The following is a 25,903-nucleotide window of genomic DNA, read 5'->3' as shown; positions in this document are numbered from 1 at the left end:
ACCAGAGCTGTGTGTGGTGTCTATTTACACTTTCATAGAAGATTGGGATCGGCTAAAAAGTAGGTCATTGTGTGGATAGGTTAAGGAGATTCATGGTTCGGTATAACAATGCGGGAAACCCATACCTCCTGTCCCTGGCGTGAAATGTTGCTGACCTGTTGTAATATTATCTTTACTCGCTCACCTGTGAACGAGACGCGTGATTTGAGCACCATCTCGTCACGCTGTGTTCGTTTCCAAATGATTCCATATATATGTTAAGCCCATTGTTTTGGTATTTCCACCGTGATGTAGGTCTACAGCTGCTGAAACCGCCGTAAAATGATGTTCACTCACAACAGGAAGCATTACTGATTGCGATTAATCGTAATGAATTCAAACAGCGTTCATAAATAGTCTCACAACGACTGGTTGAGAGGGAAAAGGTGTGACGTGGGTTTGTTATCATATTCGCATTATCGTCAATGTGATTCCCCAACTGATGCTATTTCACGTTCAGTATTGAATGCGACGTCCTGCTCTTTCTGGACATTAGGACCCGTGAAGGTCCGGCTCCCTCAGATGGTTAACACGTCATCGGTTCCCAATTCCACAGGTCGATGCTCATGATGTTAATCACTGGATTGTCGGGTCCGGAGTCGATTATTTACAGATCTCCGCCATATAGCTGGAGTAATGCTGAGAGCGGCGTAAAATTACACTTACTCATTCATTCTAGGCAGCAGGTTCTGTTTTTCCTAGCTGATGGAGTTTCAATGTCCATATTGGATGCGACGTCATGCACAACGGTGTCGAACTTACTGGAAAATGTGTCGCATTTCCTAGCTTCAGCTTCAGTGTTGAAATGCTATTCCATGCACGAAGATGTCGACGTTCCGGAAAATGTGTTGCATTATAACGAGAAAATATACAGTTTTCTGACTGTCGGAGTCAGTCTGTGTTGCTTTTTCCACGACACTCGCGATTACATAATTAAATCGGTGCTTGTGTAAACACGCCTACATTTGATCAATATATTCTCCCGCAAACTGTCCCTGTGTATTTTCGGTAGCGATTTCCCCACTTTTCCAAACAATATCCTCTGTCAAAGGCATCGTTCCCCGATGCCGGATATATTCACATGTAATGGATTACTGATGCTAGCTGTCAATTACATAATGAGATCGGGTTTCAACTCTGACTCGGGCACACAAAGCTCCAATCAATTTCTTTTCGTCTAGTAATGTACATTACACGTCAAACACGACAGGCGGGATGCATGAGGTCATTTGAAGTGTCATACTGACAAACGATTACTATCGATACAAGCGGCTGTTTGGTAGGTAAAGGAAAACTAAGTTCTGTGGATATCGCTTACTTGATAACGGTGGTACCTACACCGAAAATCATTGCAGTAAAGAAGCTGACTGTCTACAGAACTGAGGTTTTCTTCACAATATCTAAAATGTCTCTCAAGCAGCTTAGGCAGGCAGTTGTAGTTGTGGTCGTCATACCAGGGGACGTAGTAGTAGTAGTAGTAGTAGTAGTAGTAGTAGTAGTAGTAGTAGTAGTAGTATGATTGTCGACAGACACTACTGGGATAGTATTGAGGATGTGGTGTTAGTGACAGGAGCAGCAAGTAGTAGTATATGACGCTTTTTCCGAGTTAGTGGTATGCCGATCGAGAAAAGCATGCGGTTTGGTACAAAACGTAAACGTGTGCTGTGAAGGTGAAACAGACAGGCTGTTATGGACGCTATGATTCTGCCGCGAAATTTGGAAGCAATGCATTTACATATACATGCTAATATATGGCAATTTGAATACGCACTTCGAATTCGCTGTGAAGAATTTTGGTCACTCAGACTGATTGATCATTAAAAGTTTAATTGTTGTCCGGACAACTAGGTGCCGCCCAGTTACACTGTGTCCATCATTAAGTTTTGCTAAGTTTCTTAACTTTCATAAAGTAATAAAGCTTTAATACATTCAAGAAATACATTCTCGGATTTCGGAGATATTCCTTGAGCGCGCAGTCCAGTCAATGAGATATCAATATTGAGATTTGAACGAGATTTCACCATAGCGTTGATGTACATATACAGTAAATAATAAGCCACGTCATCTTATTTACTACACAATTCACAGACATATCTTCGTTGATACCACTAACATGTGCGCCAAGATTATAATGCCCAAGTCGAAGTTTGGTTAAAATGACCTCTTCTCTCCGATTGTTACCAGATGCGAGTAACATAGAAAGAAAAGACTGCATGCCGTACAGATGGCGCCCATTTAAGCAGGAATTCCATCTCTGTTGAGCATTGATCGTATTGACGGTACCTAATTCAGCAGGCAAGGCAATATAGCCCCATCCTTTTCTTATACATAAATATTTTCAGTTCCAAGAAGACTTAGTTTGGAGGTAACACATTACATATTTACATATGACTGAACTAAGTATTACATCAGCTCATAATGCAATGACGTCATGATACAACAGCTTGGCCCAGTCTTTCTTCTGCTTGCCAAGTTGGTGTAAATTGTCGTGCGCAAAGGGAGGCGAGAACCAGATTATGTCAAATGTTGCATGGAACAGTTACTTTGCTGTTGACTGAAATATATTCAGACACAAAACAAATTCATCCCCCGGCCATCCAGTGCACTTACGAATGCAATTTATTTTTTTTCAGCTGTAAAAGGAAATATCTTGTTAACTAACGAAAGAAATAGTGAGTTGCTGTTTCAATAAATCTGGGAAACATTCCCGTTCAACCGAAAACATTTTTTTTTATCTTTCCGAAGAAAATCGATACCCGTGAGTTCTATGTTTTAGTGTTTTCTATTTAAATAGAATCTGGCCTGTTGTTATTTAGGTAATGATAGGTAATGATTTCCCTACACAATAACAGAAAGTTGACAGACAGACAGGTTAATGCAGAACTTGATATTGATGATATGTAAGTAGATTTTGCTGTATACAGCTGTCATTAAATAATCCAGCCTTGACCAGACTATTCGGTGATTGACATCGTGAACATCGATCTGTTGAGGTAGGTTCGTTGACATATCAATGAACCGGACCACCCAACCGTTAGTCTTCTCTTACGACAAACATAGCTTGTGGATGATCAAATCTAACATTGATGTTAGCGGTGACGACATAAATAAACACTTCATCTCGACACGACGACAGTTCAGACATCTGAACCACCTGAACCATCTGAACAATCTGAACCACCTGAACCATCTGAACCATCTGAACCAGCTGAACCATCTGAACCACCTGAACCATATTATTAGCTGCCGTTTGCAGCGCCCATTGGATAATTTTATAAACTGCGGACATATTGTCTTGATTATTTCATACCCAACAAGGTGATGCGGAACGGCAGGTGTAAAAACCGATAATCATAATGCAGAATTAAGAAAAATAACATAAAATCAACCTAGAGTTCCTTTCAAACAGGACGCACTGTTTTTGAACTGGAAATTGGTGAGGTCAAGGATATCGGAGAATCTGCGTTTCCCAGGAATACTGGTATGTATGTTGTTGAACGCCGCACTCTGCAATACTCCAGCAAGATGGCAGGGGTCTGTACAAGACATTTCCGGAATGACTGACTTAACGACAGGTGAGCAGATGTTTATTGTGTCCTTGCAGCGTTTAGGAATACTCTTATTTCCTGGAAAATCTGTCTCTGTCAATGAGAGAAAGCCCCCAACAATAAGAGAAACACAGCAATACTGTACTCATAATTAACAACACCAATTTTGGAAGGACCTGGACCACGTGTACATATTGGAAAGAGACCACTAGCCATTTTATCTGAAAGAAAATTGAAAAAGATCGAAAATTGTCTGTTTCAGTCAGTCAGTCAGTCAGTCAGTCAGTTAAGTTTTACGCCACACTCAGCAATATTCCACCTATATGGCGGCGGTCTGTAAAGAATCGAGTCTGGACCAGACAATCCAGTGATTAACAACATGAGCATCCATCTACGCAACTGAGAACCGATGACATGTGTCAACCAAGTCAGCGAACCCGATTCCGTTAGTTGCCTCTTACGACAAGCACAGTCGCCTGTTATGGTAAGCATGGGTTGCCGAAGGCCTATTCTACCCCAGGACCTTCACGGGTCTGGTCTGTTTGATACTAACTAACCGTAATCAATGACATATTCAGAATCAGAGCTAGGATAGACGTAAGTTAATGTTAATTTCACTTACGACTACCTTAGCATTAAAAGAGCTTCGAAAATACAGGCCCAGGAAGCGTTTTCCTCCACAGGAGGATGATTTCCGGGTTCCTACCGCATTCATGAAAATAAAGGCAAAATCAATCTTCAGCAACTCATGTTTGTCGCAAGAGGTGACAAATGAGATCGCGTGGTCATACTCGCTGGCACATATAATCGTATCTCAGCTGCCTAAATCGATGCTCATGCTGTTGTTCACTGGATTGTCTTGTCCAGACCGCCAAATGGGTGGAGTAATGTTGAGTGCGGCGTTAAACAACAAGTCATCAAATACTGAAATCTAGTTCCTTCCCATCAAATTGCAGAGAACTTCTCTAACGTTTTACAGTTTGGCAAATCTGGAAATCTAGTTTGGAAATCGTTTTTATCACGAGATTGTGACATCGTCAGACGAAGGTTGTTTATCAGTGAAAACAGCTGTGATACGTCCATTTTCTCCAGTGTGTATATAAGACGTAATGACAGCTATATAGGTTATATACAGGTTACATGGCATCGACAATATTTCCACTGACAGATATATACATCCCTAGCAATATGATAAAGCGATGGTATATTTCTGTCAAAACCCACAAATAATGATTTATATGCGAGCCTCATCGTATTACTGGATCGGCGCTGAAATCGACATACTGTTGATATGACTGACAGGGGTTGTACATTACGTAATTGAATCTGGAGACGACATTACGCCCATCAAATGTCTGTTGACCGCAATCGACATCCCATGAGGCAGACACAATGGCTTCTGTATCTGTGATGTTCAACGGCGTTGGCCCCGAGACGGCGCGGTGAAACAAACACGCTTCTTTGCCTTTGACATAAAATATGACTTTGCGCGTGAGAAATTCCTTTGTGAGCGTGTAGATTTCACTGTGTAGATTTCAGTATGCTGTATCTGATGGTTGAAACACATATTTAAAAAGAATGAATGAGGTTTTACACTGTTTTAGCGATATTCCGGCAACATCACGGCGGATGAGCCCAGAAATGGGCTAAACATAATGTGCTATGTAGAGATTCGAACACAGGCCTTCTGTATGACGAGCAAACATTTTTTTTAAATGGAGCGCAATGGATTTGATAAAGCAGATTTGAAATATAACAGCCTAGAACTGGTCAGTGCTAAACTACCATCACGACTGTGCGAAAAACCTAGCCTTCACAAAAACATTAAAAGCGATGAATGTGTGAGTGAGTTTAGTTTTACGCCGCACTCAGCAATATTCCACCTATATGGAGGCGGTCTGTAAATAATCGAGTCTGGACCAGACAGTCCAGTGATCAACAACATGAGTATCGATCTGAGCATTAGGGAACCGATGACGTGTCAACCAAGTCAGTGAACCAGACCACCTGATCCCGTTAGTCGCCTCTTACGACAAGCAGAGACGCCTTTTATGGCAAGCATGGGTTTCTGAAGACCTATTCTAGACTGGGACCTTCACGGGCTAATGGAATTCGAACCTGGACATAACGAACCAACGCTTTAACTTCTAGGCTACCCCACGGCCCCTTGTGGGAAAAGAATTTATATGAATTTAGTAATACAGATCTGCAATACAAGAGTCTAAAACTGGTCAGATAGTGAACAATCGACATTACGATTGCGTGAAAAAAATACGCTTTAACAAAATATTGAACTGCAATGCTATATCAAATTTATGCTCTTGCTGATTTAATGAATAAACATATAAATAACCTGATTTCGGTGTCGTAATGAACTGGAACTGCAGCCACGTAACCACGCGTAAGTGTTGAATGCGATGTTCAATATCTCTCAGAAAGGTACTCGTTGAACTGAAAATACAGTTCTTTTCAAAGAACTAATCAATAATCACGAGGAGAGTGTTTTCAATAGTTCCCATCTGACCTGTGAAGATTCAGTGAAATATCCTTCGCAGTTTGTCATCAAAAAAGTGCAAACCATTATACTTGATACTGTCTCATTATACCGTGAGGATACGGGAGCATTTTCGTGAGCACCCCCTGTCCGTCCGTTAACAGAATTAGGAAATACAGTGGAAGCTGTCTAATTCGGCACTCATTGTGACTGAGCAACATAACCCACTTTAGAAAATGTGCCGGATTGGAGAGCTGACGATAAATCACGGAAGCTTTGGATTTTATGTCGGTAATGACAACTTGCTTGATTAGGCAGATGCCGGTTTTGACAGCGTCCACTGTAGTTCTAAACTGGGGATCGTGTTTCTAGTAGTTGATTATTTTCCATTTTCTCTTAGTCGATAAGCAGACCTTTCTAGAGTAATTATTTTGTTCAACACAAAATATAAATTTCAACCATGTTTGGTGAAGTTTATTTCCAGGTTCATAACCATCAGCCTTCTCCAAATCAAAACTGGACAGTGGTAATCTATCCTGAAAGTTAATAGGGTCATAAACAAAGAAAAAAACCCCGCAAATTGAAACATTTTCGTTTCGTAATATTTTCTCACTGAAAGATAACGGTGTCAATAAATGAGGTTGTTTATTGGCAGTTTTCTTAAAAAGAGCCAGTAAAGTGTGAGAATTTTTTCTTTTTGTTTTTTTCTTATTTTTTATATTTTTTAGTTTTGTAGTTTTTAGTGTTTCGTAAATTGCACATGTACTTGAGACCTGGTTTTGAAATAGACTTCCTTGCACCAATGGTGATTGCTTTGTTTTTTTTGTGTGTGTTTTTGGGGGGGTTTAAAGCCGAACTAGACAGAATTACGGATATATGACAGCGGCCTGTGAATAATCGAGTTTGGACCAGATTATCTAATGATCAACAGCATGAACAACAATCTATATAATAGTCTGACCATCCCATCCCGTTCCCACCCGGATATGTGGAATGAATAAAGAAAGAATGAAAAATATGAATAAATAAATAAGATCATAAGGAATATATGTTTCATATATCCAACCAGAAAGGTGAAATAAAGAAAGAAGAAAGGAAGGAAGGGTGGATGGATGGAATAAGATCATTATGAATATACCGTTCCTATATCAACCCAGAAATGTGAAAGAAAAAAATGAATCAATCAATAAATGAATGAAAGAATGAATGAGATCATAAGGAATATATTGTTCGTATATCCAACCCGGAAACGTTAAATAAAGAAAAAATGAATGAATGAATGAATGAATGAAGAATGAATGAGATCATAAGGAATATATTGTTCGTATATCCTACCCTGAAACGTTAAATAAAGAAAAAATGAATGAATGAATGAAGAATGAATGAGATCATAAGGAATATATTGTTCGTATATCCAACCCAGAAACGTTAAATAAAGAAAACATGAATGAATGACTAAATGAAGAATGAATGAGATCATAAGGAATATATTGTTCGTACATCCAACCCAGAAACGTTAAATAAAGAAAAAATGAATGAATGAATGAATGAAGAATGAATGAGATCATAAGGAATATATTGTTTGTATATCCAACCCGGAAACGTTAAATAAAGAGAAAATGAATGAATGAAGAATGAATGAGATCATAAGGAATATATTGTTTGTATATCCAATCCGGAAACGTTAAATAAAGAAAAAATGAATGAATGAATGAATGGATGGATGAATGAATGAATGAGATCATAAGGAATATATTGTTCGTATATCCAACCCGGAAAGGTTAAATAAAGACAAAAATGATACCATGTAAAACAGACCTCTACTTCAAACGTCAGTTCAGAAATCCTTCATAGAAAGGAGCTAACACATTCCCCGTCACAGTGGTAAATATAAGACAACTCAACGGCCGCATCTCACATTACCTGTAGTCTGGTTTTTATTTCTTCAGAAGCCTTCGGCAATAACCAGCCTATAGAGATTCCCATAAGCCCCAAATAGCCCCGCTAACGTTGTAGAGTAACGCTTGTTACCCATCGTCCCGTCCCCGGGGAAACTCACATGAGACGGTCCTCACCACCCTGGCCATTTGTCTCAGTTACAATCACAAGAAGACCACGCTTTATTTCCCTCGAGTATGTGCGAAATAGGCGTAGATCTAATCACACAGCGTTCATTTTGTCCATGTTGGTTTGCTAATTGCTTTGATATGCGAATAGTCCACACGAATCAACATCACGATGTCTCAAGGCGCTTCAGAGGGTATTCACATCGTTCCTCTAAGTCCCAGGTTTGTACAAGATGTACATTGTAGAGTTGAATCTGTCTGGAACGTGTTGTAGGGGGATATTTTGACATTATTTGGAATAATTTACAGCCGAAGTGGCTATTACAGAGGTAGTATCAATTTAAGGTAATGTCTATTTAACAGGAATCGACCAGATCTGTCTCTTCTTAGAGACATGAGAATACTTGCCTTTCGAAAATGGCACTGGAATCGTTTGTAGTCTATTTAAACAGTTCGTGCTGAATTTACATATACCAAGATTCAGGAGCATTACACTGGACATATACCTTTATTGATAATCTAAATCCTCGTGGGAGGTATGAGTTAGACTTGTTCACAGAGTGTACAATAATAGAATACTGGATAAGGTGATGCGCGTCATCGAGAGATTGCATCATCAGCGGTTCTTCTGGTCCAGGCTTGAATTTATCATGACATAGATACAATAATGCTTCCTGTGACATCAACCAAAACAGAAATTCATTGTTTTGCTTAAAACATATTTGAGCTATTTCGCTGTATGTTGGAACAAGTCGTTTAAAGTGTTCATTAAGTATACAAAACGATGATCTAAGAGCATACATCACCTCACCACGAGTAGGTGTACGCATGCCTATCAAAGTTTAAGGTGTTCCCATATTTCTTGTTTGTAGTATATCATTGATATTGTGAAAAAGTGTTTCTGAACATCTAAATTTAAATATGCCACAATTAACAATTCATGGGAGAGAAAGATCAATTGGAATCGTGAAGATGGGGGTCGACATACAATGCTGTGGCCAACGCCATCGGACGCCACCGTATCACGGTTACAAGGCTTATTCAGCAAGAAAGACACACTGTGGTCACCGTAGACTGACCAAAAAGTGGACATCCACGCATCACGACGCTAGCTAAAGACAGCTTGCATCTCCGCCATTGAGGGAGTAGAATAGCCTTTCTTTCGGTGTTTAGTGCACATAGCTGATTATTTGATAATCGGTCAGATATGATTATTAAGTGAGAATATTCATGGCAATGACCTTGGCAGAGACAGAAGTCCCCTAACACCAGTTGGTATCGTAGTATGTATTTGAATGTACGGTCCGATTCGTCTGCAGTTGCTAACATCTGAATGAATGGTGTAACTGAAGCTAGGGTCTATGCAGGATGCAAGTGCACTTCAAGTCCCCATGGTGACCTATCTTCAGCTGTTGGCAATCTATAGCCTGTTTTTAGATTGTCTTGTCATCTATAGGTAAAAATGCTTTATAGTTAATATTTATTTTCAAATCAGTATCGGCGATATTCCCGTTTACTCTCCTGTGTTGACGGATCTTTTATGATTTACCTTTATTTTGAATCTATAACTTGATTTTCTCGCGACTTGGATGAAATACCTCCGATGTGAGGTAAGATTTTAACTCACTCACTCACCTCTTACTGTATGTCACAAACCATTTACAAAGTCGACGATTATACTTTAAGGCCAGTTGGCTTCACAAACAGCTGGGGTGTCGGGGTAGTCCATTGGTTAAAGCGTTCGCTTGTCACGCCGAAGACCCGGGTTCGATTCCCCACTTGGGTACTATGTGCGAAGCCCATTTCTAGTCTTCCCTGTCGTGATATAGCTGGAATATTGCTAAAACGCGGCATAAAACTAAACTCACTCACTCTCATATGCTATGTTGAAATGCCGTTGGGTTGCTGAACAAGAGGACCGGTGAGAAAGCCTAGTGATTGAAGCATCCGCTTGTCACGTCTAAGACCGGGTAAGTCTAAATGTCAAATACCTGTGTATCTTTGGGTTCTATAGCTGTTTCTCTTTGAGACAGCCAATATGTTGTAACATATTCCTTCCATGAATATATAAATGTACTGATGCGGCATGAAACAAAACTCGCTCATTTCTTCTATAAATAACCTCTTCTTACATGCGACATAAAACACATTTCGCCCATTCCGTCTCTAGACAGCCTGCTTGAACATGCGGCGTAAAACACACTTTGCAAATTCTGCTATAAATAACCTGTATTGACATTCGCACAACACACAGTTAGCCCATTCCTTCTATAAACAGTCTGAACTAGTATGCGGCATCAAACACAGTTCATTGAGCCATTTGATGCATGACTTGATTTGATATGCGACACAAAACACAGTTCACTCGTTTCATCAGCAAACACCCTGATTTGATATGCGACACAAAACACAATTCACTCGTTTCATCAGCAAACACCCTGATTTGATATGCGACACAAAACACAATTCACTCGTTTCATCAGGAAACACCCTGATTTGATATGCGACACAAAACGCAATTCACTTGTTTCGACAAGAAACTCATTCAAACTGTTTATCAGCAACTCACGTTGATATATGTAACGTTTAATAATAAAGTACACGTCCCAATAACGCGTACATGCTCCAAAAAACAAAAACTCACTTTTTCCCAATAACTCTTACCGAGCAGCAAAAAAGTTTGACGGGTGAAAGAAATGGTCTCTCCTCGCGACTATAACTGCTGTCACCGTTATGAAGATCCACGTTTATGGCCGCACTTTAATTCAACGCCAGGGATGACGAATTAGACGCTGTGCCAACCACGTTTTTATATAGCTCATCTTAGAACAATTTGTGACACTTGCGACTCATCCCAGTATCTGGTATCGACCAGCAATGATGACAAACACACTGTCTCCTTTAAAAGAACTCACGAGGGTGGAAAATAGGATGTGATGCCTTCTCACATAGAAATGTCCCGGCATTCAAGCACAAACACCCAAACGTTAGCCGAGAGACTTGATTTTGAATGCGTGAAATCAATCGGCAAATAGTCATTCCGTACTCATTTTGTGAAGGAGATGAGCCCGCCGCTGTAGTCGAGTCTGGTCGCCTTGATAAGCCAGCCCTTGGCGATAACGGACAATGATGTCGTGATATAGGTGCCAGTGATCGTCGCAAAGCCGTTCTTCCCAATATTGGTAGTCCTTAAATGCTATGTGGACTACATTTTGATTTATGTGAGATAATAATTGTGGCAACAGAATCTGTCGTGATGACTTTTGTTTCACAGTTTAAACCTAAGAATCCAGCTTTTCGTTTTTTCAAAAACCAGAATAGCCCGTTGATTGCTATCATGCAGCTTATTGATCAATGTCAAAGGAGTTTGAAACTTTTTCATTGATTTTCGCCACTGGGTTTTGGAATCAGGGAGCCGTGAGGTGGTCTAGTTCGATTCCCTACATGGGTATGTGAAGTCGTGTAATATTGATGGAATATTGCTAATTGACGTAAAACTAAACTCAATCACTCACTCACTCACTAGTGTTACCCGCGTGAACCTGAATCTAACTTCAATCCATGTCATGAAATGAAATTAAGAACAAAATTCAGCTGTTAACGATTTGAAACTTAAAACTAAACTTTCAATGACATTAAAAGAATATAGGTTAAGGTCCGGTGTGCTCAATTCAGTAGCAGAACATTATGAACACAAGACTCAACAGATACATCGCGTTTTTAAGTCCTGCTCGTCCATTTGTCTATACTGTATTGATAGAAATGAATAAGGGAAAACACGAAAGAACAAGTGTTCTGTGGTTCTTTGACGTGTTCGATCTGAAGTTTTCCTTATTCTGTTGTTACATTTACGAGGTACGAAATTACTCTCAATATGAATGTCGTGGAATTACGCGCAGTCAGCACATTTTGAACAAGTGATGACCTCAGAACAGTTTTGAGCTGCACTTGTAACTATGACAACTACAATCATGGGCGCTGTTCGGTGACAAGTGACACGTGACCACCTAATATTACAGGTTACTTATTCGGCATTCCCAAATTTAGCAAATTTAGGGTTTACCTAAACTGATGTACAATTGTAGCGTCCACCATCAAGCACGCACGCAGCATCAAGCACGCACGCAGCATCAAGCACGCACGCAGCATCAAGCACGCGTGTGCATTCTTCACAATATGAACAGATCCTTTGCTTAACACAACATGTTGGGACATGCCAGTACTAAAGGTATCTAAAGGTTTGTTAGGTCTCCATCGTGTCCAGGCTCGAATCCAATGTGTCAAAATCGGTTATGTGAACTTTACGTAACGTAATGAATCGTGATCCTTGGTGACTGAGATTAGTTTTACGCCGCTTTTAGCAATATTCCAGTAATATCACGTCGGGGGACACCAGAAATGGGTTTCCTTGTCCCCATGTGTGGGATCGAACCAGGGTCTTCGGCGTGACGATCGAAGTGATCTTTACACACATTTACCACTTAGGAGTTGATGGAAACCAATGTCCAAACATCTGAGACTTCATGATCGAGATTGAGGCAACGGTACACAAAATAGCGGTATCATTCTACAAAGTTCAATAAAGATTTTCGTATCAGATTCAAGTTGCCCCCAAGATATGTAATACTCATCTCGGATTCATTCTCCTCTCGAAATGGGTCAACATGTGTATGGCTTGAAACCCTCCAGTCGACACCTATCCCCCTGGCTCCAGGGAAGGCCGCACAGAGGGTGATGAATCCATTCAGGTCTAGTTGATATATCAATATGAACGTAGACTCGTGTCACTGGCCCCGGGGCACGCACTAGCAGAGAAGATGATGTCTGTTTGACGATAACAAGCATTGACTGGAATATCAAGTATCCTCCACGGAGAAACATCAACGGCAAATTCCAATTTCGGTCTCGGTGGGGGAATATTCATTAGCGCCTATCGAAAACATCAACGAAATATATGTTAATCATTCATCTAAAAATAAAATGAATATTAAAACTCGACATTATAAACATCTAACAGATTTCAAACATTGAAAACATCCAACAGATTTTCAGGTTTAAATGACGTTGTCACAGATTTTTAACGGTGCTGGGGTTTTGCGCCTGTGTTTAAGGAGAACAAACTTTGGGCTTATATGTTGATTTGATTTTTGGTTGAATTCTTGGTCCATTTTTTCCGGTCGATCCAAGAAGTGATTTTCAAACTGACTAAGTGATAGAGTGATTGAGTTTTTATACCTAAGTCAGCATATCCCAGCTATATGGTGGCGATCTGTAAATAATCGAGTCTGAACCAGACAATCCAGTGATTAACAACATGCGCATTGATCCACGCAATTGAGAACCGATGACATGTGTCATCCAAGTCAGTGACCCGTTAGTCGCCTTTTTACGACAAACATGGGTTACTGAAGACCAATTCTAAACCGGGTCTTGTTCAAATTGAAACATCTAACATCTTATAGTGGAACTAATTTGTCAAATGTGTGCATGATCACAAGTTCAGTGATTAATCTAAAAAAATCACCTATTCAGAATATTTTCAATGGTATAAGTCTTGAATCTAGAAAAGTGTTGCAAAAGGTACATTCAGTGTTTGCCTATAGCTTGTTGAAAGTCAAGCCGAAAACAAATTATGAATCGTCCTTATATCGTCCTTACATGATGTAGTTACTGCCGGTCTGGTGTAGGAAATGAACCACCTATAAGATTATGGAGCGGCAAAAGCTGACATGATCTTCTGTGCCACAAGGGCAGATAACTCTTCAATAGCACTGTCTTCCGGAAACCAGGGGTGTTCAAACATACACGACAACAATATCTTACTGGTATTTCAATCACATGTTGCATTTTACAACTATATCTTTAAATATATACCAACAACGGTTCCAACGGCAGCTGCTATCACTAACCCATGAAATGCCATAAATTTAGACTACCAAGATAGTTTTTGGATTCGGTCATCTTTATTCTTTCCACACAACGTTTCGGGATCATCACATATGCTTCCATCAGGAGAAGTGACACTTGAGAATATGATTGCTGTTTACGCTATGATTACCTAATAGTATGATTTTCAAAATGGATGGCTAAGAGACAGGCATTGTCGAATAACAATTCAAGTTTCAACTGTATTATCGGGCATAAATTAATCACCATTATGTAAGTTAGAGTTCATGTCATTTATACTCTACTCGTCCTTGTCGATGGTGATGTCACAATGTCACATGTGACACAATATCACAATGTCGCAATATCTTGGTCATCTGTAACAACTGCTATTCGATAGATTATTCTATTCGATAGAAGTCTCCTCGATATGTCTAATTCATTCCTTGTTATAAAATCTACCGATATATACGGATAAGAGTACAATATTTTTTTTCAGATATCTCAGACCTGATAACACCATGTATTGAAAATCGCCACAGGTCACGGGACACAGAGCGTTGCGTGCTAACCTTTTGACCGCGGGTCAGATGTAAGGCGGGATGAATAAAGCAATGATGGAGAAGCTTTTTCGTTGATTCGGTAAAGTTGTGATGCAGTCGTGGTGGAGCCATGGCGTTGACGATGGAGCCACGGTGCTGTCACGAGAAATACCATGATTGGAGACATCGCGGAACTTTGCAGAGACATCCTACACTACCGGGCAAAACTAATATTCCCCTCGCGACCGGGATGTGATGTTTCAAGTCTTGATACCATCATGTGTATTTGTGATGTCCTCAAGAATACAACGTCAGTGCCAATATATCACGTGGTCGCGATCGCCTACGTATGTTTGAACGCCACCCTTCAAAGTTAACGACTTTACAGTTTTGTTATCTCTACTTTTAACAACAATCTTCATCGCAATAGCAAGCTGTGATGTTGGTGGAATATTGCTAGAAGCGGCGTAAAACTGAACTCGCTTACTCAATCGATCTGGGAATTGCTCCTCCAATTTTCTCTGTGAGTTGGCTTCGTGCCTTCTTGTTATTTGTGGGGCCGTGGGGTAGCCTTGTGATTAAAGCGTTCGCTCGTCACGCCGAGGACCCGGGTTCGATTCCACACACATGGGTATGATATGTGATACACCTTTCTGGAGTTCTCCCGCCGACGTATTGCTGGAATATTGCATAAGGCGGCATAAAAGTAAATTCAGTCCCTCTTTGTTTGCCACACTCAGCAATATTCCAAGTATATCGCGGCGGATTTTTATTCAGAACATCTAGTGATTGACATCATGAACATCGATCTACGGAATTCGATGTCGTTCGCATTTACTAGCATTGATGGCTGAAGACCGATTCCCTCCCGTTCTTTCAAGAGGGCTGCTTTTAAACCTTGAGAGACAACCTGGTAGATTTCATGGTCACTTCCGGTGAATCGGTTGGTAACGTCTTGTTGTATCCGACGTTGGGTTTGCACAAATAGGTTAAAACTCACTGGTTTGTCTGGTCCAGACTCGTGTACATATGGACATATGACCCTTCGACTTTAAACAGGAACTATACCCAATTTACTGACTTAAGGGGATTATATTCTGCTCCCGGCCTTACTCTTATCATATCTTTAACCGAATCTTTATAAAGCCCCCGGGTCCTCACTGAGGTCCGCCAGGGTATTCTATTAGCTCTTCCCTAACTGATCCTGATAGCTCCCAGAACCCATACATCAGTGAAACTAGACGAGCAATTGCCTGTGACCCGGCCAAGGAGACCTTATGTCACCAGCGCTATTCATCTCTATCTTGGAGCGAATCTAAACCAGCGAAAATGCATCCGCGTGGACCTTTAATTTTCTTCCAATACCGAACGTCAGCCGCAAATCCTCAAATTCTTGGGCCATTTAGTCTAATTTGTACCCATTCGGATTTTCGATTACTTTGAATTTTGCTGGGAGGACACTGGCAGTAATTTTCATTTAAATCAGCCCGCTCGATTTCCCGATGTTTACACATGGAAGCATTGCCTTTGACAGTGCTCGGGAGATGTGATAACTGCTTCGTTCTTACGCTTGCCCTCACAGAAGGAACGTTTTTAAAGTTTTCGCAAAAATGTGGCCTCCTTTTAAGATATGAAAGGGCGCAAAAAGTCTTAACATGCTGAGAAGCAAGAGGGCGAGTAGAAAATGTGTGTTAAATATTAGATTTAATAGCATGTGCATTGACTTGGGAAAAAAGGCCACTTGCCCTGAAGTCATAAGTGATATTTCATGTCGATGAGTTCTGTGCCTTTTGGAAAGAGGAAAATCGCTTGGTTTTGTAAGGAGTGTACAATGCGCTTGCTATGACGTGTCGGAGGAATGGTAAGAGGCGGTGCATTGACTGTTATGGTCAGCCGGGCATACTGTCCCCCGGATATAGTATACCAGGATGAGGTGAGCTACAAAACGGGCGAACACCTGGTGTCATCACCGACTTTTAGTGATTGATTGATAAAATTGTCACAGCTATATGTTCATCTACTCCAAACGAAGTTTTTGCTTATGGTATTCAGGACGGGGTAGTCTTTGAACACTGACCTTCCATATTAAATATGAGTTCTTAAAGGATTTATGTATTTCCACGTGTCCAGACTAGTGCAAAGTTCAGTACGATAGCCCATGGGTAGTTCTTGTGGAAATAATGATTGCCATTATTGCATAGAGGCGTTTGGGTGGCCTTGTGTTTAAAACGTTTGCTCGTCTCGCCGAAGACCCGACTTCGATTCCCCGTATTGATATAAATGAAGTCCACTGCTGGTGCCCGTCATTATACCGTGATGATACCACCCGGCGTGATACTATATTCGTTCACTCAAATACCCTAAATACACACATGATTGCGTGGGCTAAATCAATGGTTGTGTAAGTCGTTTAAATGGCTTTGTCTTTTCCCATTAAAATCTTTCAGCTTCCATTGCTTCAAGCAGCCCTTGTCCAAACTTTGAGTCCCATAAAGCGTCTAGCCAATGTGACATAAGCAAAACCAACAAGTAAGTTTAACTGTTAATGACATTGTACCCGTATTGACAACTTATGACGGTAGATGACAACTGGCACTAGGTCGGCTATGTAGTTCAACAGTCGCTCCGGTTCCATTCGTCACATAGATAAAATGTGTGAAGTCCATTTCTGGTGTCCCCTGTCGTAATAGTGTTGGGATATTGCTAAAAGCGTTGTACAACTAAACTCGCTCATTCGAAAACAAAGTTACGAACAGTATGTCTTTAGAGTTATTATCATGTCTCGAGACTTAATACGCCCAGAAAACTCCCCGTCATAAACCCTCAAGCACGTTCCCTCAACGTCATCGAGGACGAATCGGTGTTTATTTCAATCAAATCCCCGCCCCTGATATCGACAACCCCAACGCAACGCTTTGCACGAATATCACGCTCCCCAATCACAGCACGACTAATTTACCTCCCAGTATTGTCATTTCATCTGCATATTTTGTCTGGCTCATACCAATCCCCGAGTGGTAATAAGTCATCGTAATGATTTCAGTCACGCATTGGAGATCCTTTCGCCAGGAAGCCTAATATTGAAGTATACGTAATTGGATAAATGAAGAATAACGGTGTCAGCGATTCTTGCGTCTTAAACCAGGTAGGAATTGACATATAACGTCCAGGATGGCCTGTGTGCGTGCAGACAACCGATTTACTTACTGGGGAATAACGTTCTGGAGAAAATGACAGGAGGGGTTTGTCGGCATATTAGTGTAAACACAGCTATTACACATATTTATGTGTCTAGGGTTAAAGGAATGTGGAAGAATTAAACGACGAAAAAAGGCGGCTCGTCTTTCAGGATTTTGTTATTTTTTTTGGCAGTTTGGTTGGATTTACTTGGATATTGATGAGAGATCTCTGCAAAAACGCATATTTATGAAGGAAGAGTCACTACAGGTTTGTGTGTTTTGGATTCGAACCCAGTCTTATCCGTAGTGATGAAATACAATTGCTGGGTGATCCAATATCTTTGGAGCGGTATAGGTAGCCAAGTAGTTAAAGCGTTCGCTCGTCACGACGGAGACCCGGGCTCGATTCCCACCATGGGTACAATGTGTGAAGCCCATTTCTGGTATCCCCGCCGTGATATTGCTGAAATATTGCTAAAAGCGGCGTAAAGCTAAACGCACTCACTCCAATATCTTTGAGAGTCGTAAAACTGAGCTGACGCACGTGATGTTAAACGATTCAGGTTATGAAACTGGTTATTTTCATATGAAACAGAACAATGTCCAGCATGAAACGGTTTCCTGACAAGCTGTTCTTTGGTAAGTTAAAAAAATGGTTGAGTTACGGGCTCTACACAGTTGTTATGACGAGCATAAATAGTTTGTGACGTTCCCAAACTCTTCCTGTGCCGAGTATGAAACGGCTCATTTACAAGTAGGACGGTGTGATAGCCTTGCGGTTATCGCGTTCGCTCGTTATGTCGAAGGGCCGGGTTCGATTCCTCGCATGGGTACACACTGTGAAGCCCATTGCTGTTTTCACCCTCGCTCACTCTGTTTGCAAGCACGAAACTGTCCTTTGTAACACTGAGCTGAATAGAGCGCAAGTCCCTAGGAACGTTCACGAAAAGTAGAACTACGTCTTTGATTAAAATTCTTAACCAAACACAAGGTCCGTCTCAAAAACGAAATACGGCTTAAAAGCAAAAAGCAAAAAACAATTTGAAAATACTTCCGAATTCCCCATTGAAGACAAAATACGCCTTTTCTTCTAATTTAGCCGAACTTAAAAGAACATAATTATTTCAACAAGCTTGGTTAAAATTACTTTCAGTTAATTAACTGATATTCCAATTTATCCGAAATCCATTTCAACGTGTTTGCACAAAATCGTCTCCGTACGGATATAGCGAGGCGGCGTGTCTCTGAATCAACTCCGGTATAATGAGCAGGAAAATCCCCCCAGAAGGCGCTCTGTTGAGAAATAAGACCCCTCTAATTATTATTTTCGTTATAAAGGGACAAATGCCTTGTTATTAGGTTGGCGGAAACAGCCACAGCCGACTATACATAGAATCGGTTCACTGTGGTGATTGAAGAGTCTTTTCCTGTTCCAACCAGGAATCCGTTTTGCCACATTTGTAAGGCAATATGTTTTTAATGATGTAAGGTTCGTCTTGCTTATCCGTGGAAGGGGAATTTTAAGCTGATAGGACTGTTTTGATTTAGCTGAATATTAAATGTCTGTGTTTGTTGAAATTTTGACATTACTCGTTAACGGGGCATTCAGCAATATTACATGTATTAGACCGCTGTCTGGAAATAGTTGAGTAAAAATCGGACAGCAAAGTAATTGGCTTGATCATCGATTTACGTAACTAGGATATGGTAACATGCAGCAACTAAGCCATAAACTCCGGTGGGGCTATTCGGTAGCCTTGTGGTTAACGCGCTCGCTCGTCCCGTCGATGTCACAGGTTCGATTTCCCTCATGGATAGAATATGTGATACCCGTTCACGGTTCCTCCTCTGTGATATTGCTGGAATATTGCTAAACGTGGCACACAAACCTCGCCCACTCACTGATTCATTCACTGGCTCGCTCGCTCACGCACTCACTCACTCACTCACTCAACCTAAAAACCAGGTCTGTCTCTTCCTATGGCCCGATTCAAGTTGGCATGGGATGTGATTTGAAAGGTGATTTCTCTGCTACCCTAGTCTCCTCATGTGCTGATTTAGGATTCATGGGATGTGTGATATGTGTCAGTATTAATTCTGTTCAGGACACGCTACATCATTTCGACATTAGGAAGAATTCATGTTTTTATGTTAACGGGAGCTGGGACTGTGTATCAGGTTGAAGATGACTTTATTCAATGACAAACTGTGGGAGAAATTGGCATCCTTCTTTAAGTGAGCGTAAGAGAAAAGGAGTGTGTATGTGACGGGTGGTCGTGAGGATAGATGGGGGGTGCACTTTTGCTAAACACAAGTGCGGCTGGTTGGTTTTATAGTTTTACGTCGACGTGGGTCAAAAAGAGGCCTACGCCTCATCATACTGGGGTTATCTTCCCTGAAAGTCGTTGATATGTATTTTCCTGACTGACCAGAAATGACAGATTGTTTGAATAATTATGCCAGTAATCTGTTCATATTGTCTGTGTGACGATAGCCAGCAGGTGCCTTGCTGCACGTCCATGACATCTTTATTGGTGCTTTCCTCCGCCAAAAGCAGTCATATTTTTCTGTTTAATTATATCATTTCATATAACCTTCAAATGGAAATCTTCAAACGCAATAACTTTAAGTTTAAGATGAACATACCTTCACCACAGATGTGTATCCATCCGCGGCCACAAGTTTAGAACCTCCCCTGCTGGCACCGTCTGCAAGAAAGGATACTTCTTGTGGAGCGTCAGTGGAAGCTTCTGTCTTCGAAGATTCTGGCGTGAACTATAACATACAAAGACAATATTTTATTATCCATTCAACATTTGTATAAATGTGAAACAAACAATAGGATAAGGTGTATTTGAAATCATTTCAAACGCTTACTTCTCAATAACCTCTTGCCTATCTGTAGTGACTGTTGGACCAGTTACAGTGAATGTTTAGTAGCTCTTGAGATCTCTGTCATGCTGTACGTCAGTAGCTCTTGAGATCTCTGTCATGCTGTTCGTCAGTAACTCTTGGGATCTCCGCCATGCTGTACGTCAGTAGCTCTTGAGATCTCTGTCATGCTGTACGTCAGTAGCTCTTGAGATCTCGGCCATGATGTTCATCAATAGTTCTTGGGATCTCCGCCATGCTGTACGTCAGTAGCTCTTGAGATCTCGGCCATGATGTTCATCAATAGTTCTTGGGATCTCCGGCATGCTGTTCATCAGTAGCTCTTGTGATCTCTGTCATGCTCTTGTCAATTTGTCAATCCAAACTTCAGGCTCTTCCCTTTTAAAATATCAATCTTTCCATAATAAGGTTAAATGCGGATCTTTGTATCTCAGCACTTTGGGCATCCACCCCGTCTTCTAATAAAAAGCTTCGCGTACTCTCTACTATAGGACTTATGAAGGAACTTTCCATGTAGACAGATCTCCTAACACACAGTTCCTACAGTAGAAAGTTAAGTGTAACGTCTAACGCAATGTCCACCTATTTAAGTGTTCATTCAAGTTTTACAGGTGATGAGATGAGATAACAGCTTAAGTCTCATATGCCATCTCAACACAGACACAGTAGGACGTAACTGATTGTTGTAAAACATTGCTGAATTAGGATGAAGAGATTTAAGCAATAATACCGTTCTCCATATATACTCAATTAGTTGGGGTGAAACAACCGTTGATTTGAAATGAAACGACCCCTAATGTTGGATGAATTGACCTAGTTTGGAATTGGGGTGAAACAACCCGAATGAAAACGACCGGGATGAAAAGACATGGGGTGAAACGACCGGGGTGAATGTACTTTTCACCTCAAGCGTCTCAAGCTCAGTACAGACCAACAGCATATCCGGTTGACGCAAACACATATTGACTTGTATTAATCTTACCCTGTCCAAGCGCACGAGCTTGTATTAATATTCATTGAGCAATATTTACCCATTAAAGCTAATCAGTACTCTTCTGTCGAGGGTAATGGTGCCAAGTGGTTGAAGTGTTCGCTCGTCACGCTGAAGACGTGGGTTCGATTCTCCATATAGGTTAGTTTGTGAAACCAATTTCTGGTGTCCCCCGCCATGATATTCCTGGAATGTTTCTAAACGCGGCATAGCATTGATCACTCTCATTCATCTAACGAATGTGACACTATCGAAGTTCGTATCCATTATAGTTTCATATGGTTCATGTATGTTACGTCAATGTTAATAGGAAACCTCTCCCTAATCAAGAATATGTTCTAACTTTCAACAACATTCAGGCACACTGATGTTTTCATAACTGAATATCCTTAATGGAAACATAAAACGGGCAATATATAAAGCAAAGTAGCGTCATCACAGGTTTAACACCAAAATTCAATGATGCAACTACGCTCGACACTTTATGCGAATTCCAAGCTTACCAAATCTCGGACATGAAATCCTATTCTCGCGATAGTAATGAGATTTCCTTCGAGACAGCCATAATATACAACCATCGTTTCCGTTACGGAGTTGCGTGGTCGCAATGGTTCTTCGACAGATTTTCGGGGTAAATTGTATCAAAGGTCCACGGTCCTCGTCGTAAAAATCTAATTCCCCAAGACCCCTCGTTCTAATCGGGCTAATTGTTAGCCTCACTCCCAGAACTTCGGCTAATAAAATGGAAATCAATCTGGGCCTCAACAGCAGCCTAACAGGAGATGGCTTGCCATGGCATCTATCGTGTCTAGTGTGATCATCAACGTGATTATCCTGTAGACGAGGGTATCTTTTCACTGGCTCTTCATTGATGACCGACGTTTGTGTCTTTCGATAGCACAGTGACAGTCGATTCTTGTTTGATATAGAGATACCACTGGGAGTTTGCAGAACTGTTGTTAGAACGACGACTGCTTGTATTTTCTGGATATCAATCGGATGAGTGAAAACGTGTTGGATCTTAGTTATTTTCCGTTGATTTTTTTATGAATCAAAACATAACAGTTTTTGTTTATACTTTTGATGTTTTCTGATGCCGCCATGGTCAGTTGTATGGTAAAGACATTTGTCTTAGTATTCAGATTGAGCTGTTGGTATTTTCTGATGCTGTCGTGGTTAGTTATATAGTAGGGACATTATTTTAGTATTGAAACTGAGATTTTGCTGTGAGATAACGTTGACGCCAGGTGAACCAGTACCATTAAACACAAGTTCTCTGAATCTATACCAAGATCAAAATGGATGTACAATGATGATTCAATCCTTGTTCGTTGTATGTTAGCATTTTTCGTCGATATTTTTATGAATGATTGTTTTTCTTTTCTTTGGTCCTTTTAGACGCCCTTACTACTAAGTAAATTACCTTACTACTGCTACTACTACTACTACTACTACTACTACTACTACTACTACACAGTAAACAGAGTATGTTTACCACCACGACTGCCTAGACATTCAATACAACTACTGCAGTGTCGTTGCATACATGTCCACAACTAAGACAAAAACATAGTTTGATACTTCTACCCTAACCGCTACCACTACTACGACTACTACTAGCACGTCAACACCACCACTTCTACTACTGCACTATTACTACTACTACTATCAACGTCAACGTCAATACTACTACTACGACTACTAGCAACCTCACCACCGTCACCACCACTACTACTACTAGCAACGTCAACGTCAACGTCAGCGACCCACAATCACAACTACTACTAGCAACGTCAGCACCACCACTAGTACTACTATCACCATCATTACTATCACTGCTACTAAAACTGAAAACTACATTTCAAACTGCATCATTAATCTGCTGCCTGTCAATCTTCGCAATGACTTCACCTATCTTCTCCTTGATCAGATCCCAGTTATGTACCTCTTTACATTAACACAATTATTGTAATGGAAATCCAGTCTATATGTTTATCAGGATAAAGATGCACTTCCTCTAGCCATCCGTCTATCGGCCTCGGTGGCAATGTATTTATGTTATCATATTTTGTGTGGAAGTTTCTAAATCGACGTTATGAATGATCTGCAATGTAATAAAATCTCCCATTAATTGTCGAAAAGACGGAAAGTCCTCCAAAAACCAACTGCATAAGTAGACTGTTTATACTGTGTAAAGAGATATCCGTTCTGCACATCGCGAGTGACAATCAGATATCTGACTTTATTAACTGTCAGAGGTGATAACAGCGACGCTAGGCGGAAGCTGCTGTCGGTCGCTGAACTTGAACAGGCCCAGTTCAGGACTGAGAATTGTTCTTTTGAAGCAGATGGCAGAAAGGAAAAATAAAGTGAGGTTTCCTTGGTGATCGCTCTCTGTGATGAATCATCTGACAATACTGACCTGTTTTGACTAAGAGATTCCCCAACGAAGTGGTTACGATGTGCTTAAACGCAGGTGTCATTATCACGTGACTGTTTCGTTGGGTCAGGGTTAGACATTGCTGCCTGTCGTTGATGAGTGGTGAAGTGTGGAGATTTTAGCTCTGTGTGGTAGTTGAAAATAGTGAATGACCAGCTCTGAAAACAAACCTGTCAAATTGTTTTGCAGGAAGCTCCAACGATTAAATCTATATTTACCATGGTCTTTGACCTAAGGTCGCTTTTTGTTCGGAGGTATCATTGATTTGTAAAGTTTGGTTCTCGCAGTGCGATTCCATGTAAACACAAATACCCAAATGAACAGGTTATCATTAATTGGATTCGAACCCGAATCATTTGAACTCATCATCAAATTTTACAACTTGCATTCAAAACGATTACCACTTGTCGTGACCTTATCGCCATGCATTAAGATAGAGTGCTTTACAAAAAAATACATATCTAAAATATTGCTTTACCAGCGATAGGGTGAATGATTATCCTTGAAAGCATGTAACATAAAGTCAAAAGTGCCTCCAGAAAGTGATGCAAGTTTAATTGGACTGCTTGATGTAAAGAGAATTGCAATTAGCCTAGCCCTGAAGTCTCGGAACATTCCTCATTCCAGATCGATCTTAGGCTGCAGTCTTGAGCAGTGTTTTGTGTACGAAAAAATCGGACACTTTTATCTTAAAGTTGCAAAAATTTAGTGGGTAGAACCTTTTGGCACTTTGATCTTGAGACCAAAGATTTAAGAAGAGAAAAAGAATATATTCGATCTCCAGGTGAACAAGTCAGAAGAATGCTAAATAGTTTAATGAGACAGACTGCACACGTTTTGACCAAATAAGCAATGACCGCTCGTTATGAATGTATATGGTGCAAGTCGTCCAGTTTCGTTAACCTATAGGCAAAAGATTCAATTTCGGTAATATTTACACTTTACCATTGCCCTGACAGATAACAGCAATTGGACGAGCTCTGCAATCTCTTACAGTTTCCACCAGCCTGTCATTCGGAGCATTATGGAACGGAATTTATTCTCAGGAATATTTTGACGCCAGTTTTCATACAGGGAGTATTGCAACCTGACATTACAACGGGAATTAATACGCTGCAACCAATGGAGTCCCGTGCCAAACAACCAGCTGCGTGGTGATTACGGGTCTGTCAAAATATGGAATAATAATCTCTGTGATCCTGCCTTTTAAATCCGGGAAACGCCAAGCTGATGTGGCAAGTGTCAGATAAACCACGAAGAAGCGCCATAGCTGTTATATGTCACACTTTATTGTAAGTCGGTGACTGTATTGCTGTGGAACACAATCAGATGCCTCCATTGTAATACAAGACCGGGGAAGTATCTTCTGAAAACACAGAATGCAACTTAATTCCTGACAGTTAAATATTAGCTTTTCTGACCTTTTACCGACTTTGTCGAGACAGTGATAGAGTGACTGTTCCAGAATATTTTACCGTAAATGGTCATATTCAGATTGTATGTTTTAAGCGGAACACTTTCCTAAATCATCATCAGTAGTCTTGGACTTGTGAGTGAGCGGGCGAGGTTTGATCAAACTTGTAACTATTTATGGCAATTGTTGTGTGTGACAGATACCGTAATCAGAATTATGTCCTGATACAGCAGTTAGTATTCTTGTAAATGAAATATACATTCTGTGTGATCTGTAGGCTCTGATTAGTGTTCTGGCAAAACAGTACTGCGTAAAAACACTTCATGAATTAATTGGTCGATGTTATTAGAAGGAACTTTCTTCAAACAACGGCTGTGAAAAACATAGAATACCTAAACGTCACACCTATTAT

Source organism: Haliotis asinina, chromosome 13, assembly GCF_037392515.1.
Source record: "Haliotis asinina isolate JCU_RB_2024 chromosome 13, JCU_Hal_asi_v2, whole genome shotgun sequence".
Classification (NCBI taxonomy): domain Eukaryota; kingdom Metazoa; phylum Mollusca; class Gastropoda; order Lepetellida; family Haliotidae; genus Haliotis; species Haliotis asinina.
Note: the sequence above shows the minus strand (reverse complement) of the source record.